We start from the raw sequence: 17,821 nt of genomic DNA on the forward strand, positions 1-17,821 counted from the left end.
ATTTTCTTTTCTTTTCTTTTATTATGTTTTTTTTATTTATTTTGATTTTAAATTAACACCACAATACAACACAAGTGCATATTCATTAAAAGATGAGCAGAGCTGCAAATACTTTCTTCAACTGATACTATGTCAAACCAAACTGGCAGAGTCTGTACCACCAGCACCTGTGAGTGTAACAATGCTGTGCCTTCTTGTTTAAATGAAGCACTGCCATGCAGCCAATCAGAGAGCTGTATGTGTGCTGCTACACTTGGGGAAGTGGTTACAGCAACTTCCCCCTCACAAGATGTTGAAAGCATCGAAGTTTCCAACAGGAAACAGATGACACTCTCTATCTCTCTGTAGCCATCACAATACGGTTCTTCTCATACGTCTCTTATGTATCTTTTTTCCAAACATTTGACAACTGTATTCATCAATATATCGTCAATACACACTTACATTAAAATATAAGCATGTGTTTTGTTAGATTTATGCTACATAGATTTAATGTGCCACTACAGAAAGAAATGAAAGAATAGTCATGTTGGGACCTTGTGTCAGAGTAAATCTTTATTTAACAGAAATGTTTGAGGTGATGATGTCAGGCATTATATTTGCGGCGGAATATCCTCCTCGTTTCTACTTCCAGAAGAATTTTGTTTTCATTTGTTAAGTGTTATGGTAACTATAATATTCCATATCAAGGGCATCTCTAGATTTTAGGTCTGGACAAGAAATTAGCTCATTGTTTCCATTTGTTTCACAAGTGCATGTGTTTTAAATTAAATATCGAGGAAGTTATTTAATCATACTGCAATCAAGCCGGTTTTACCTTGCAAGATAACTGTAACATTCTGTCTCTTGAAAGTTCTTAATTTTGTCGATGGAAATGTTTGATTTTATTAACTCTGTTTAAAATAATATACTTAAGTGTGAACTGAAAGTTTTCCAAGAGTTAGCTGCTTGTTATTTGCAATCAAATGGAAAATGTATACCATTTTAAATGTATAATAAATGCAGTCAGCTGAACTTTAAAGTGTTTATCTTTATATCATGTCTTTTCATTTCTTCTATTGTCTTTGAAATATGGTTGAAGTTTACTGTCAAATGTACTGATAAGCATTTGTGACAAACTAAAATATACTTTCTATTTGTGAAGTTTCTATTGAAACTATTTGTTATTTGTATGTTACATTTGTAATGATGAAGTTGCAATTTAGTACATTTAAAGTATATTAACAATATAAGATTAAATAAGATAGGTGGATTAAATATACTTAGGTGGCCTTTATTTCATTAATATATTATCTGCATGTACAGTTTTTTTATCTTTCAAATATACACTACAAGTACACACTCAATACAATAAGTGTAAATCCTTCTTGGTGTTGCTAGGTGGTTGCATACTGGCCAAAGTCAAAAGTCAAGTCAAAATGTATTTCTATAGCACATTTAAAAGCAACAGAGTTGCACCAAAGTGCTGTACAATAAAACGTTGGGCATATAAAAAGAAAGAGTCCACTCCAAATGCTCTGTAATATTCCAGTCTCAAATATATATTCCAGTCTAAATATAGCTTATGGGGATTTTTTCAATAGTATCAGGAAATAGTATCATGTGAAAGTCTGATCACTGAGAAAAGTACATCAAAAGGGACATCTATCTTCAATATATGGACAAACAATATGAGGTCATTCATATCTGTGACATGAAAAGTGTGTGCCAAAGTTTACTTTGGAGTTTGTTCAAATCTCTCTCAAAACTAATACAATAGTAATAGTGATGCTTGCTTTAGCAGGCACTATTAATAAAAGTTGATTCCTGTATAAACAGACTAAATATATAGGACTTTTTGACATTGAAATGTCACTTGTGAGGCTACAATCTTGTTAGCATTTACCACTTTACTAAATGCTAGTTTTAACAATGTGCCTTACATGATTCAGTAAAAAGTAACTTAACAGTTCATTCCTAGTTCTCTGAATAGCCTAGCAGCTAATGTTGTCACAGTAATGCTTTTTAAAATCACTGAGATGCTATCATCCTTTAGTAGTTATTTCAGTCTGAGGAAAACAGTCATTAAAGAACCAGGCAGACTGTTGACTTTAGGGTAACCTGATAGAAAAGCAGTCTCCTGTTTGTTTCCTCCTCAAACACTTGGACAGTGTTTTAGTTCAGCCGGTATGCCGTTCTATCATTCCTGTCACAGTGCTGGTATACTTTAATCTGTGAGCTGTTGTACTTGAAACACTAAACCTCTTGATTATATATAAAAAAAAAGCTAAAATGTATGCTTTGAGGCTAAAACTATTGCATAAGCAGGGGTTCACTTTTAAGTGCGTTATTCAAAGTAGTGAATGACAATATTACACTAATATGGGTGTGGTGTTATTTGTGCTGTACTAATGACAGTGTAAATATAATAGTATATCTGGCCAGTCACAACAATATAATGAATTTCTTTGCTAATTAATCCAGTTTGAAGACAATAATCAGTCTGGGATATTCTCCACAAAGCACTGCAAATCAGCCTTTGTCCTAACATATTAGACAACATATCAGTCAGAAGCAAATCTGCCCATGTCTTCTTCATTTCTGATCAATAATTAAATATACTGACTCATATCCTCACTACAGACAAATACAGCTACAACATCCTGGTTGTAGCATGTTAACTTTTTTTTCTTCATAAAATTAAGTCAGTAAAGTCATTAAAATTACTAATTCATGAACACAGATTATATAACAGTGGAACTACACAAGTCTTAGGCACCAGAGACACCACCATATTCCCACAAAATCGTCCTATTACTTGATTATTGTCAAATGTAACAGGTATATTTGAACAAAATCAAAAAGTCTTAGTTGTCAACCACACTATTTGTTTGAGGAAAAACATAACTTACCTTTGTTTATCTTTCAGCTTTAATGACTGGGTGATGGAATCATAAATACGTTTTCAGTAAAATGCCCCTCTTTCCTGTTTAACGGTGGACACCACCCAACCCACATGCAGCAGGCTGCTGAGCTGTAGCACTTGTATGTTAGTCACTGACAGTTCACTTACTTCCTGCCTGACACGGAAGTTCAGGTCTAAACCTGTCTCTGCATTCCAATTGACGCTGAAAAGCAGCGGCACACAAGTGCAGAGCTGAGATTGTGTATGGGACAGGCCAACCGGTGCTAGTTTATTATTTCTCCGTAGATTACATATTGGTCAATGATTGATAAGCATTTCTTTCTGTTAATGATTAATGTCATTGTTATGCATGTTGGCTTTTTTTCAGTAATGTAATGAAGCTAATGTTATAGTGGATATTTGTTGTGAAGCCAGTTGCACATCTGAATGAAATATTAAAGTTAAAGGTGTACTTAGTATTTTTTTTTCTTAAATTGCCTCTATTATGCTTTTTCAGGTTTTACCGGATTAAGAATATGTAGGGCCCTGGGGCTATAACAAACCCAAGGGCACCCATAGTAGCTTTCTACCACAGAAATAATTAGTATTTTTAAAAAACTAAATCTTCAAAGCACAGATATATGAGTATATACTGTCTGAATACTCAATTTTAATACTAGTAGGCCTATATATAAATATTCCAGGCTGCAACACATTAACAGCATAAATGCATTAATTCCAGATATGAGGTCAAAGCAAACAGGTTTCCAGAAACAGCAACACGGTAACACTTAGAATAATGGTCATTAGTTAACATTAGTTAATGTATTAACTAACATGAGCAGTACATTTGTAACTGTATTTGTTCATCTTTGTTAACGTTAGTTAATATAAATACAGCTGTTCATGGTTTGTTCATGTTAGTTCACAGTGCATTAATTAACTAATGTTAACAAGATTTGAATAATGCATTAGTAAATGTTGAAATTTACATTAACAAAGATTAATAAACGCTTTATAAGTGCAGTTCATTATTAGTTAATGTTAACTAATGACCATTATTCTAAAGTGTTACCGCAACAACCGAGGTATGCAGCAAAGCATTTGTGAAGCCACAACACATACAACCTTGAGGCGGATGGGCTACAACAGCAGAAGACCCCACCGGGTACCACTCATCTCCACTACAAATAGGAAAAAGAGGCTACAATTTGCATGTGCTCACCAAAATTGGACAGTTGAAGACTGGAAAAATGTTGCCTGGTCTGATGAGTCTCGATTTCTGTTGAGACATTCAGATGGTAGAGACGTAAACAGAATGAGAACATGGATCCAACATGCCTTGTTACCACTGTGCAGGCTGGTGGTGGTGGTGTAATGGTGTGGGGGATGTTTTCTTGGCACACTTTAGGTTGGCTTTTTTTCAGTAATGTAATGAAGCTAATGTTATAGTGGATATTTGTTGTGAAGCCAGTTGCACATCTGAATGAAATATTAAAGTTAAAGGTGTACTTAGTATTTTTTTTTCTTAAATTGCCCCTATTATGCTTTTTCAGGTTTTACCGGATTAAGAATACGTAGGGCCCTGGGGCTATAACAAACCCAAGGGCACCCATAGTAGCTTTCTACCACAGAAATAATTAGTATTTTTAAAAAACTAAATCTTCAAAGCACAGATATATGAGTATATACTGTCTGAATACTCAATTTTAATACTAGTAGGCCTATCTATAAATATTCCAGGCTGCAACACATTAACAGCATAAATGCATTAATTCCAGATATGAGGTCAAAGAAAACAGGTTTCCAGAAACAGCAACACGGTAACACTTTAGAATAATGGTCATTAGTTAACATTAGTTAATGTATTAACTAACATGAACTAACCATGAGCAGTACATTTGTAACTGTATTTGTTCATCTTTGTTAACGTTAGTTAATATAAATATAGCTGTTCATGGTTTGTTCATGTTAGTTCGCAGTGCATTAACTAATGTTAACAAGATTTGAATAATGCATTAGTAAATGTTGAAATTTACATTAACAAAGATTAATAAACGCTTTATAAGTGCAGTTCATTATTAGTTAATGTTAACTAATGACCATTATTCTAAAGTGTTACCGCAACAACCGAGGTATGCAGCAAAGCATTTGTGAAACCACAACACATACAACCTTGAGGCGGATGGGCTACAACAGCAGAAGACCCCACCGGGTACCACTCATCTCCACTACAAATAGGAAAAAGAGGCTACAATTTACACGAGCTCACCAAAATTGGACAGTTGAAGACTGGAAAAATGTTGCCTGGTCTGATGAGTCTCGATTTCTGTTGAGACATTCAGATGGTAGAGACAGAATTTGGCGTAAACAGAATGAGAACATGGATCCATCATGGCTTGTTACCACTGTGCAGGCTGCTGGTGGTGGTGTAATGGTGTGGGGGATGTTTTCTTGGCACACTTTAGGCCCCTTAGTGCCAATTGGGCATCGTTTAAATGCCACGGCCTACCTGAGAATTGTTTCTGACCATGTCCATCCCTTTATGACCACCATGTACCCATCCTCTGATGGCTACTTCCAGCAGGATAATGCACCATGTCACAAAGCTCGAATCATTTCAAATTGGTTTCTTGAACATGACAATGAGTTCACTGAACTAAAATGGCCCCCACAGTCACCAGATCTCAACCCAATAGAGCATCTTTGGGATGTGGTGGAACGGGAGCTTCGTGCCCTGGATGTGCATCCCACAAATCTCCATCAACTGCAAGATGCTATCCTATCAATATGGGCCAACATTTCTAAAGAATGCTTGTTGAATCAATGCCATGTAGAATTAAGGCAGTTCTGAAGGCGAAAGGGGGTCAAACACAGTATTAGTATGGTGTTCCTAATAATCCTTTAGGTGAGTGTATGTGCATTTTAAGATGTTTGAAGGCTAAAACATTTTTAGTGGGCAGTATATTATCTGTTCTCATTTCATCACTCTCATTTCAATCACTCTCCTCATTTCTCTCACTCTTTCGCTGTTTCTTTTTCTCTCAGTCTCCTTCTCTTTCCCTGTCTCTTCCCCTCCTAAAGCTGAGCTCTGGCTGATAGTCTTTTCATTGTTTAACATTTCTATCCTAAAACAGCTGTCAAGTATGAAATGTTTAGTTTAGCTAATAACATCTCGCACCGTTTATTGAAGCGTTGCGCGACTGAAATGCAAATTCGCACTCAGCAGGTTCTGTGAACATAGAACCCGCCTACTTTAATTTGATTGGTCATCTCAAATATTTTGACATTGACGAGAGGTGACTGACCGCAGGCAGGGCAGCTCAGATAAGAAGATATACTTGCAGCACTTAAGTAGTGTTAACACTCTATTAGTCAATTATTTCACAACATTTACACACCTTGGAAAAATAAGACCTCATAGCTGGCTACGGCCATCGTGTAGGCAGCCTATAGTTTACCTCAACACTTCACTTTACATGGTCGGAGCTATACAGTCTGGTTCAGCTAGATTTGCCACAGAGCCTTTACCGTACACATGATGTTGCGCTTGTATTAAATTCAAATGGATAAAGCGACTGCCTGAGGCTCGTTATCACTTCAATATAGCGGCGAACGAGTTCGTCAGCACTGTGTATGAGACGATCCAGCTGCTCTCGCGCACTCACAGCACTCCAGTAAATGACAGCGCTTAATATATGGGGTGTGGTGGGGTTTGGCGAGCGGCCCACCAGGAAAAGTTTAGCTGCTCCCATTCGACTGTCAATCATTTCCTCAGCCAATCATGGGTTCCCATAATATGTATAATATAGCTGTTTGTGAATCTAAAAGGTCTGCAAAGTTTCAAAGATCAAAGTGCACAATAAATAGAGATATTGTCTCTCAAAAGAAAGAATCAATTGTGAACTTCCGAAACGAGCTTTACAGTTTTTACAGTTACTTCCTGCACAAACCTACAAAGGCTTATAACACATTTGCATAATCCACTTTACATGCACTTCCAAAGGATGAGGACTCAGGGTCGAATGGATACGGTAAAACCAACCCCATTGTTACTGTTCGTATTGTATCAAGTGCTGAGGAAGATCTAGAGCTGAAATTCAGATATGGTTACAGGCGTATTGTTTCCAACACATGCTGTAAGCGGTAGACCAATCACAGCAGACTGGGTCATCTGACCAATCAGAGCAGAGTAGTCTCGCAGAAAGGAGGGGTTCCTTTAACAGTCCGTTTCAGACACTGTGAGAAAAGAGGTGAGAAAAGATGCTGCAATGTATATTATAAGAAAATGAAAGTGTTTTTTTGAACTTGTATGCATGTAAATGTATCGTAGGAGACATCCAATAGAAAATTAGGAACCTTGTATAATAGGGGCACTTTAATTAGAAGGTTTTACTCATAATAAATGTTCTAAGAACAACAAAAAGCAGGTCAGTTCAGGGGGCTGACATGTTGAGATCACATGACTGGCTGAACATTACAGATTTTGGACACTTTCACTTGTGGAATGAGTTAATCATGGATGACAGTAAATAGCACATTTCTACAATGGTGTTAGTATCTAAAAACTATTGCTTTAGTGTGATGCTGCATCCATGCTGTTATGTGTCAGTGTACTTCCAAGATGACAGGCCGATCAATCAGCACTACTTAAGTGCAATAAGATTTGGTGCGGTCATATTTACCATTAGAAGCTGTGTGATCTGGAAATCTGTGATCTGTGTGAGGATGAAAAAGTTTTCCATACAGATTTTGCTGATGTTAAAGACTGATTGGTTTGTAAGTGGCCTTTGTGTAATCTGTGCTTTATTCCCTGTCATTGATAATAAACAATGGACATTTTTTGGCCCTTACATGTTTCTGAAATTTCACTAATATGACCGCACAATTTAGATTTGCATTAACAGATAGAGACTGGAATGTAGTGTGTTAGGATATTGGGCCAGAATTTTAGCAAGGCATATACTGAATATTCACAAACTGTTTATTGCAGTGTGGAGGACAAAAGGCATGTGTTTGGTTTTCATTCTTTTTCCAAATTAAGAGGGGAAATAACATTGGATAAAAAAACATGTAATGAAGAGTGAGGTTCCCCTTCAAGGGAACTCGAGCTGCGTCACCGCTTTGGGAACGCCCCTGCGTGATTGCGTCGTGAAGCACGTATGTCATCAGTCCAATAGAGAGACGGAACGTCATAGGCGGGTGACGTCATAGACCCGGAAGCTATAAAGCACACCGGCAAACACACACCGTTAGCTTCTGTTGCCTTCAACAAGCGCTCTGTGTAAATCTGTCCAAAGTGTCTTTGTGTTGTGTCTGAGTTCAGACTGTTTTGTTCGTTTGCACTCTCACCACATTGATCAAGAGAAAAAAAGTATGACGAGCGAACAGCGTTACAGACAGTGTGTTCCTCCCTGCTCATGCTACATCCCGAGCGGGGATACACACTTGATGTGCGTTGTTTGTTTGGGAGAGCAGCACGCGCAGTCGGCACTCGAGGGTGCCGGCTGCGAGCATTGTGAGGCTCTGCCTCTTCGCGTGCTGCGATCCCGCCGGGCGCTCTTCGAGGAGGGCGTCCCGGTTAACGCTCCCCACGGCACGGGTCCCGCTGCGGCTGAGGCTCAGCGGCGACTCATGTCGTGGGGTTCGCAAAAGGATCTGACGGAGGGGATGGAGACGGGCCCCGCCCTATCTCTTCCTTCACCCGCCAGATCCAGCGCTGCCTCTCTGGGTTCGGGAGCCCGCTCTGCGGCTTCTCCCGCCCGGGGAGCGGCCGCGATACTGCAGCTATCTTCCTCCGAGGAGGTTGATGTCTGTAGCATCGATGCAGGGGGTGGAGACTCGTCACTTCATTCCCCTGCAAGTGAGTAGCTCATGGAGGTGCTGAGCAGAGCGGTGGCCAGACTTCACATTGACTGGCCACATGAACATCATGAGCGAGCTGCTGTAAAAAGCAGACTCGACGAGCGCTTTCTCCCCGCGCGCTCTGTTCAGCCTCCCCGAAGGAGTCTGCCGTTTTTCCCGGACCTCCACACCGAGGTGTCGAGGTCTTGGAAGCGGCCCGTGTCTGCACGCATTTTCACCCCGCAAACGTCCGTGTATAGTAATATCGCGGGGTGTAAGAGACACGGTTATGGTCAGCTGCCTCGGGTTGAACAGACGCTTGCGAGCCATCTCTCATCCGAGTCTGCGTCGACCGTAAAGGCTCCGTCTTTGCCCACAAAACCTCTTAAAGTGACATCATCTTTTGTGGGCAAAGCAAACTCGGCAGCAGGTCAAGCCGCCGCGTGTCTGCACACGATGTCTATTGTGCAGGCATATCAGGCTGATCTGCTAAGGGACCTGGGGGAAAGCCACGAGATCGGAGTCGATACTATTAATGAACTTCGATCGACTGCCGATCTCGCTCTCCGTGCCACCAAGGAGACGGCTCGATGCGTCGGCCGTTCTATGGCAGCCCTAGTGGCCACGGAGAGGCATTTATGGCTAAACCTTACAGATATTAAGGAAAGGGACAAGAGCTTTTTGCTTGATGCGCCGCTGTCTCCGGAGGGCCTGTTCGGTGACGCTGTCACCACGGTTACCGACAGGTTCCTGGAGGCGAAAAAACAGGCAGCGGCGCTCAAGCAGTTCCTTCCCCGTAAGCCCCAGGTCTCGTCTGCTGCTGGGCGGGAGCAGCAGATGCCGAGTACAAGCTCCTCGCACAGGGCGCAGCAAAAAGTGAGTGTCGCCACTCGTACACCCCCGCAGAAAGGGTCGTCGGGTGCGCGGCGCTCACAGGCGCAGCCTTCTAACCCCAGGGCTGATCTGAGGACAGTCATTGTGGCGAGGAAGGCTGCGTCAAAGAAGTCCTGACGCCTCTGGGCCCAGGACAGTGAGGGTGGTCCCCTCCGCGGGCGCACGGTGCTTACCGCTGTACACGGTACCCGTGCGTCCGCGGTACCCTCACGGGGTCAGTCCGCCAACCCCGCCCGAGTGCCGGGGCGCGGAGGGGCCCCGCGGGTCATTCGAGGATGGCCCGCACCCTCTTCGGAGGGAAATTATGCCGTCGAGTCAGTCGCTCCCTGCCGGTTCGCCGCTTCAGGGCGCTGCACTCGCGGTGCAGAGTACATCAGAGACCAGCCTCGAGAGGCTGGTTCCCTTAGTAGATTTTGTGTCAGAGTGGGAAAATCTGCCTCACATATCTCGTTGGGTCCTGCGATGTGTAAAGTTGGGGTACGCGATTCAGTTCAGATGCCGTCCCCCCAACTTCAACGGGGTCCTCTCCACTGTGGTGGACCCGGTGCAGGCTCTGGTGATGACTCAAGAAGTACAGACTCTGCTGCAAAAGGGGGCTATAGAGAGGGTTCCCCCCCCGGACAGGGAGTCAGGCTTTTACAGCCGGTACTTCATAGTGCCAAAGAAGGATGGTGGGCTGCGCCCCATCTTGGATCTTCGCGTCCTGAACCGAGCCGTGGCAAAGCTCAAGTTCAGGATGCTGACACTCAAACAGATCGTGTCTCAGATCAGGTCCGAGGACTGGTTTGTCACGATAGATCTCAAAGATGCGTATTTCCATGTCTCCATCCTTCCGCAGCACAGGAAGTTCCTGAGGTTCGCTTTCAGGGGAGAAGCGTACCAATATCGGGTGCTTCCTTTCGGTTTAGCCCTTTCACCCCGCACGTTCACGAAGTGTGTGGACGCTGCTCTGCTCCCCTTGCGTTTGCAGGGGATCCGCATCCTCAATTACATCGACGACTGGCTGATACTAGCACAGTCAGCGCGTCTCGCGGTTCAGCATCGAGATGTTGTTCTCGCGCATATGAGGAGGTTGGGGCTGAGGCTCAACTCCAAGAAGAGTGTTCTCTCTCCTGTGCAGAAGATCACTTATCTCGGGGTGAGTTGGGATTCGGTCGCTATGCAGGCTCGTCTGTCGGAGCCTCGCATGGGGTCAATCCTCTCAGCCGTGAAAGGGGTGAAGCTAGACCAGCCGCTCACTGTAAAGCAGTTTCAGAGACTGTTGGGTCTGATGGCAGCCGCGTCCAATGTTATTCCTTCGGGCCTGCTGTTCATGAGGCCGCTACAGTGGTGGCTCAAGACCAGGGGTTTTTCCCCGAGGGGGAACCCCTTTCGCGTAATCAAGGCAACGCGGCGGTGTCTCCGCACCTTGGTTATGTGGAAGGACCCCAGGTTCCTGACCCAGGGCCCGTCGCTGGGGGCACCGTGTCAGCGTACTTCTCTGACCACGGATGCCTCCCTGACGGGCTGGGGGGCGACCTTGAGTGGTCGCTCGGCCCAGGGTCTGTGGCAGGAGCACCAGCGTTCATGGCATATAAATTGCCTGGAAATGTTGGCGGTGTTTCAGGCTCTGAAGCACTTCCTGCCGCATCTCAGGGGCCATCATGTGCTTGTACGCACAGACAGCACATCGGTGGTCTCCTACATCAACCATCAGGGGGGCTTGAGGTCTCGTCGCTTATACAAGCTGGCGCGCCTTATCCTCCTCTGGGCTCAGGGAAAATTGCTGTCAGTCAGGGCTATGTACATTCCTGGGCGGTTGAACGTGGAAGCAGACATCCTGTCGAGGCAGGGGCCAAGGCCCGGGGAGTGGAGACTCCACACCGATGTGGTGGAGCTCCTTTGGGAGAAGTTTGGCAGGGCCCAAGTGGACCTGTTCGCCACTCACGAGAACTCTCATTGTCATCTGTGGTTCTCCCTGTCGCCTCCAGCTCCTCTCGGACTGGATGCGATGGTACAGGAGTGGCCGAGGCTGCCCCTGTACGCTTTCCCCCCGATCGCTCTGCTTCCGGGAGTTCTAGAGAGAGTGCGCCGGGACGGGGCCCGTCTCCTTCTAGTAGCCCCGTTCTGGCCGGGCCGGGTATGGTTCTCGGATCTGGTGTCTCTCCTCGACGGCTCTCCCCTGGAGATTCCGTTCCGGAGGGACCTTCTCTCTCAGGCGGGCGGAGTTTTTGTTCACCCCCGCCCGGGGTTGTGGAAACTGTGGGCTTGGCCTCTGAGGGGGCCCAGCTCATAAGTTCCGGTCTCTCAACTGAGGTTGTTGAGACCATTCTACACTCCAGAGCTCCTTCTACGAGGAAACTTTACTACCTGAAGTGGAGACTCTTCACCCTATGGTGTCGAGATCGCCTGCGGGATCCAGTTAACTGCCCTGCGAGCGTGGTGCTGGAGTTCCTGCAGGAGAGATTCTCTGCTGGGTTAGCCCCCTCCACACTAAAGGTGTACGTGGCGGCCATAGCTGCTTACCACACTCCTTTGAGTGGTGTTTCATTAGGGCGACACCCTCTAGTAACTCGTTTCCTCCGTGGAACCTTGAGGCTGAGACCTGTGACACGCACCAGGGTGCCGGCCTGGGACTTATCCATCGTCCTTCGAGGCCTTTCCGAGGCTCCCTTCGAGCCGCTCGAGGAAGTTCCTGAGAAATTTCTCACTTTCAAAACTATTTTTCTTCTTGCTATTTCTTCTCTTAAAAGAATTGGGGACTTGCAAGCCCTCTCTGTCGCACCCTCGTGCTTGGAGTTTGCCCCGGGTATGGCTAAGGCCTTTCTCTCTCCGAGGCCCGGGTATATTCCTAAGGTCCTCACTAATCCTGTGAGACCTATTGTGCTCCAGGCCTTCTGTCCTCCTCCCTTTGTGACGTCAGACCAGGAAAAGTTAAATCTGCTTTGTCCAGTTCGCGCCTTAGACGCCTATATCCACAGAGCTGCCCTGTGGAGAAAAACTGATCAGTTGTTTGTTTGCTACGGACCTCCATCCCGTGGGGGTCCGGTGTCAAAGCAGAGGATGAGCAAGTGGGTAGTCGAGGCTATCTCACTGGCTTATGTGGCGGCCGGACAGCCCTCTCCTTTGGCTGTTCGGTCCCATTCCACTAGGAGTATGGCTGCTTCTCAAGCTCTCTTGGCAGGGGCCTCCCTGCAGGAAGTGTGTGATGCGGCGGGGTGGTCCTCGCCGCATACATTTGTCAGGTTCTATGAACTAGATGTTTCTGCTACTCCGGGGTCTCGGGTGCTCGCCTCGTAGCTGTTACAGGCGGGCATCCAGACTCGCATGGGGACGTGGGTATTCTCGTTCCCAAAGCGGTGACGCAGCTCGAGTTCCCTTGAAGGGGAACGTCTCGGTTACGACTGTAACCTTAGTTCCCTGATGGGAACGAGACGCTGCGTCACCCGGCCATACTCCTCGCATGCCCGCAAGCGCCTTGTTTCAGGCCTTCTTCAGAAGCTAACGGTGTGTGTTTGCCGGTGTGCTTTATAGCTTCCGGGTCTATGACGTCACCCGCCTATGACGTTCCGTCTCTCTATTGGACTGATGACATACGTGCTTCACGACGCAATCACGCAGGGGCGTTCCCAAAGCGGTGACGCAGCGTCTCGTTCCCATCAGGGAACTAAGGTTACAGTCGTAACCGAGACGTTTTCTTTCCACTGTTGACATCTTTCCCGTTGAAATTGGAAATGCATGTTACTTTCATAAATATATTTCACGAGTTTGTGTGCCCATATAATCTTGGTGAAGGTGCTAAACAGATTTGGCTTGCTGTCTGCTGTAGAGGGGCTCGGAGAGGATATTCTACCCGAGCTCCAATTGCCCCCCTATAACAGGCAAAATTTTACAAAAAGGAGGAGCAGGGGAGGAGGAGGGATGCTACAAGAACTAACAACAAGAAGAGGTAAGCTGCTGGTTTTATACCTTGGTATTAATTGAAAGATTAGATGGGCGCACTCCTCCTGAAATTACGTTTAATAACTTCACTATATTAATACGATTATTTTTGTTAACTTTTAGAAATGCACTAGCATATACTCATAGGTTCAAAAGTGAAGGTTCTTCAAATAACTTTTCTTTTTTCTTAATGTGAGGAGAATAACCATTTTCCACTATAAAGCAACTTAATTTTTTAGAGTGTATACTGTAGATGTGAATAACAGCCACAAAAGTCCCATTTTGACTTCATGGGGTCTGTAGGGTCACCAAGATATCTGTTCCAAAATTCCTTGTTTCTAAGCTAAACTTGGAAGAATAGAGGCTGTTCAACTTAATCATGTCCAGACAGGGAATGACTGATGATTATTTATATCCATGTGCCTATGTAAACAAGCTCAGGTCCATGTTATTGTGGTGAGTGGGGAGGCAGCTGGATGTAGATAGATGTTGCCAATTAAGCCACTTTAGAATTTTTTCCAAGGCAATACAAGCTTAATTTGTTTCAAGTCCTGTAAGGACAAGGTTTTTTTAAGGGCCATTCAAGATAATGACATGTTTATTAATCTCATCTTCACATGACTGAATCTAATTAGAAACACTAATTTTGGCTCACAACAAAACTATCCAGACTTTACACTTCCCTCAGCACTATGCTTCCCAGAATCCTCTTTACTCACCAACTGCACACACTCCACCATTACCTGCACCTGCCAGCAATCACCCTTGTCATCACACTCTCTATTTAAGCAGTCACCTTCCACCTCACAATGGCCTGGTCTTGTCTGCATGCAACAGACTCCTTTGACTGTCCTTACCTGAGACATTTACCTGTTCATATCATCCTGACTTCTGTCATCCGTCTGCCACTGCCATCCTCGAGGATCCTCTGATTCAGCCTTCATCTCCGGTTCAGCTCCTACGAACAAGAACACATAAGTTACCATCTGTCTACCATCCGGAATGTATGTATCTATTCTAAATACATTTAGAATTTGCCAAAAACATTGTAGCACTTCCAACGGTGCTTGCAGGGGAGGAATTAGGCTTGTACCTGCTGAACATTGAGGTCCAGAAGATGCACTATTTTGCCAAAAGTTTTGGGACACCTGCCTTTACATGCAAATGAACTTTAATGACATTCATTCTTAATCTGTAGGGTTTAATATGGAGTTGGACCACCTTTTGTAGGCATAACAGCTTCAACTCTTCTGGGAAGGCTTTCCACAAGGTTTATGAGTGTGTTTATGGGAATTTTTGGACCATTCTTAGAAGTGCATTTGTGAGGTCAGGCACTGATGTTGGACGAGAAGGCCTGGGTTGCAGTCTCCACTCTAATTCATCCCAAAGGTGTTCTATCAGGTTGAGGTCAGGACTCTGTGGCCGGTCAAGTTCCTCCACACCAAACTCGCTCATCCATCCTTGCTTTGTGCACTGGTGTTGGAACAGGAAGGGGCCATCCCCAAACTGATGAAATTGTCCAAAATGTCTTGGTATGCAGAAGCATTAAGAGTTCCTTTCACTGGAACTAAGGGGCCAAGCCCAACCCCTGAAAAAAAACAGACAGAGAAGCATGACTGGTCACTCCAGGGAACACGTCTTCACTAGAGTCCAGTGACGGTGTGCTTTACTCCACTGCATCTGATACTTTGCATTGCACTTGATGTAAGGCTTAGATGCAGCTGCTCGGACATGGAAACCCATTGCATGAAGCTCTCTATGCACTGTTCATGAGCTAATCTGAAGGCCACATGAAGTTTGGAGGTCTCTAGCTATTGACTGTATTGACTGAAGTTGGCTACTTCTGTGCACCTCAGCATGCGCTGACCCCGCTCTGTGATGTTACGTGGCCTACCACTTCATGGCTGAGTTGTTGTTGTTCCCAGTTGCTTCCACTTTGTTATAAAACCACTATTAGTTGTGGTGAGAATTTCATGAATGGATTCATTGCACAGGTGGCAACCTATCACGGTACCACGCTTGAATTCACTGAGCTCCTGAGAGCGACCCATTCTTTCGCAAATGTTTGTAGAATCCTCACCAATGAAACCTCATCAGAACCACATCCTCTAAACACATTTGCTCTCCAACTGGTCACTGTGATTTTGCAAAGACATACATGTTCCTGGATCAACATATTTTGTTGATCCAGGATCAACATTCCTGTCTGGAAATTTAGTCCTGACCCATCCCTACCCCTAATCCTAACCCTACCCATAACTTATCTCTAAAATCAGAGGGAATGATAGGAATAACACTGATGTAGAAGCACCAAACCCTGGTTGTAAGCCTAAATTTGACATAAACTGAGATGTTGATTCAGGAACATGTTGCACTTGGTGAAATTACATTCCCTCTCTTGGACTAGTCCATGAAACTCAACTTCCAATTGACTACAGCAACAACCCCAAAACTATTATCAAAGAAAATGACCAAAATCTAAAAGACACTCATGATGAATCACTAAAAGCTCATTTTCCAAAATAAACTCCAATTTTACTCGACCCTAAATAGAACCACTAATTTGGCAAATTATCTATCAATTAAACAATTTAAAGAAAAACAAATCCTCTCCAAATATAGATTATGTGAACATCTTGATCTAGAAAAATGGAGAAACAAGTAAACAAACATGCACTCTAAAAAAAAAAAGGTTCTATATGGCACCAAAAATGGTTCTTGGCTCGTAATCATATGGAACCTTTTTTAGTGCTATATAGCACCAATTTTGGTGCTTCAGTGGTTCTTCAGCGGTTCTTCAGAGGTGCTATATAGCACCTTAGTCAAAGAACCGGTAAAGAACCTCTAAATAACCACTGAAGAACCACTGAAGCACCAAAATTGGTGCTATATAGCACGAAAAAAGGTTCCCCTATGATTACGAGCCAAGAACCATTTTTGGTGCCATATAGAACCTTTTTATTTTAGAGTGTGGACAGAGAGAGAGAGAGAGAGAGAGAGAGAGAGAGAGAGCAGAAGATCTGTAGACACTGTGATCTACAGCAAACAGAGGATAGACACAATTTCTACTCATCTGAAATAAATATCACAATGTAAGGGAAACAATTCTCCCCAGATCTGAAACATTGATTCCATCACTGAAGTTGAAAAAATCCATAATATAAGATGATAGCACAGCTGCACTAGCTGCAAAATATGTGTTAGACGGCATTTTCACACCTATAGATTGTTTTTCTCCAAAACAGGGACTTAATTTGTTACAATGTTGCATTTTCTTCTTGGTTCGGTTCACTTTCACAAGGCAACCTTTCGAAGCATGCCAAACTGTGTTTATGCAAGTCACATGCGAGTGCAACTGTCCTCTTATTGGTCAGAGTTTCCTCTGCGTCATACATCAAGATGATTGACAAGTTTGCTCCATTAACTTATTGTGGCTTTATTTGTACCTGTCGAGACACATGCAAACACTATACGATTATAGCCACCATTCCCGCTGCTAAATTATTTACTACATTCGTATTAATACTGCAGCAAATTCAAACATGCTCTCTCTCCCAGCGCTGTCTAGAGTTAACAGTGTCAAAACATGCAAACACTATACAAATGTTATAATGCAGCTAGAGCAGGAATCAAGGCTTCATCAGGATAGCATTCTCGCATGGAAAAGCGCATTTACACAACATTTTAGGAGGTGCTCTTTCATTTTTCAACTATAATAAATATATGTGCTGACTCACAGAATCAGACACTACTGCTTTTTATATAGCACATTTCCCATTATGGATTATAATAATTTAGTTGGGTCAGATTGCTTTCACGCCTCAAGCAAACCGTTCCAGAGTTTGTTTGCAATCGGGCTGAGACCACCTCTTTCAGGCAGACTGGGACCGATTGTTTTGGAGAGGATCCGAATGCAAATGCCATGTTCACATATGCCTAAACGAACAGAACCAAGGGAGAAAATACACCAGGTTCTGAAACCCACTTTTCATTTCATTTATTAAGATGGATTTTATTTATTTACTATGCTATATTCAGCATAGAGAGAATAGAGAGAGAGAGAAAAATAGAGAGAGAGAGAGAGAGTGACATGAAAGATCAACGTCTTTCTCTATTAACAACGAAGCTGTGAGTTTAATTACTTCAAAACAGCGATGTAACACCCTTGATGCTGAGAAATATAATGTAGCGATTCAGTAGCAAAGCTATTTTATTAATAAAAGTTGTGGTGCAGCGTTAATAGGTTTCTGTGACCCTAAATGTTTCTGTCTGCGCACA

General features: G+C 43.7%; 1 protein-coding gene across 1 annotated transcript in view; it reads right to left on the reverse strand.

Moving 5' to 3' along the window:
* The window catches only part of apbb1ip (amyloid beta (A4) precursor protein-binding, family B, member 1 interacting protein), a 37,866-nt gene extending 34,811 nt beyond the window's left edge, over window positions 1–3,055 (reverse strand). The window contains exon 1 of the mRNA XM_079806748.1: window positions 2,892–3,055. The gene's annotated coding sequence lies outside the window, so the exon portion shown is untranslated. The remainder of the gene's footprint in view (window positions 1–2,891) is intronic.
* Window positions 3,056–17,821: the final 14,766 nt, after the last annotated feature.

This window comes from Gobio gobio (assembly GCF_949357685.1).
Source record: "Gobio gobio genome assembly, chromosome: 23".
NCBI lineage: Eukaryota > Metazoa > Chordata > Actinopteri > Cypriniformes > Gobionidae > Gobio > Gobio gobio.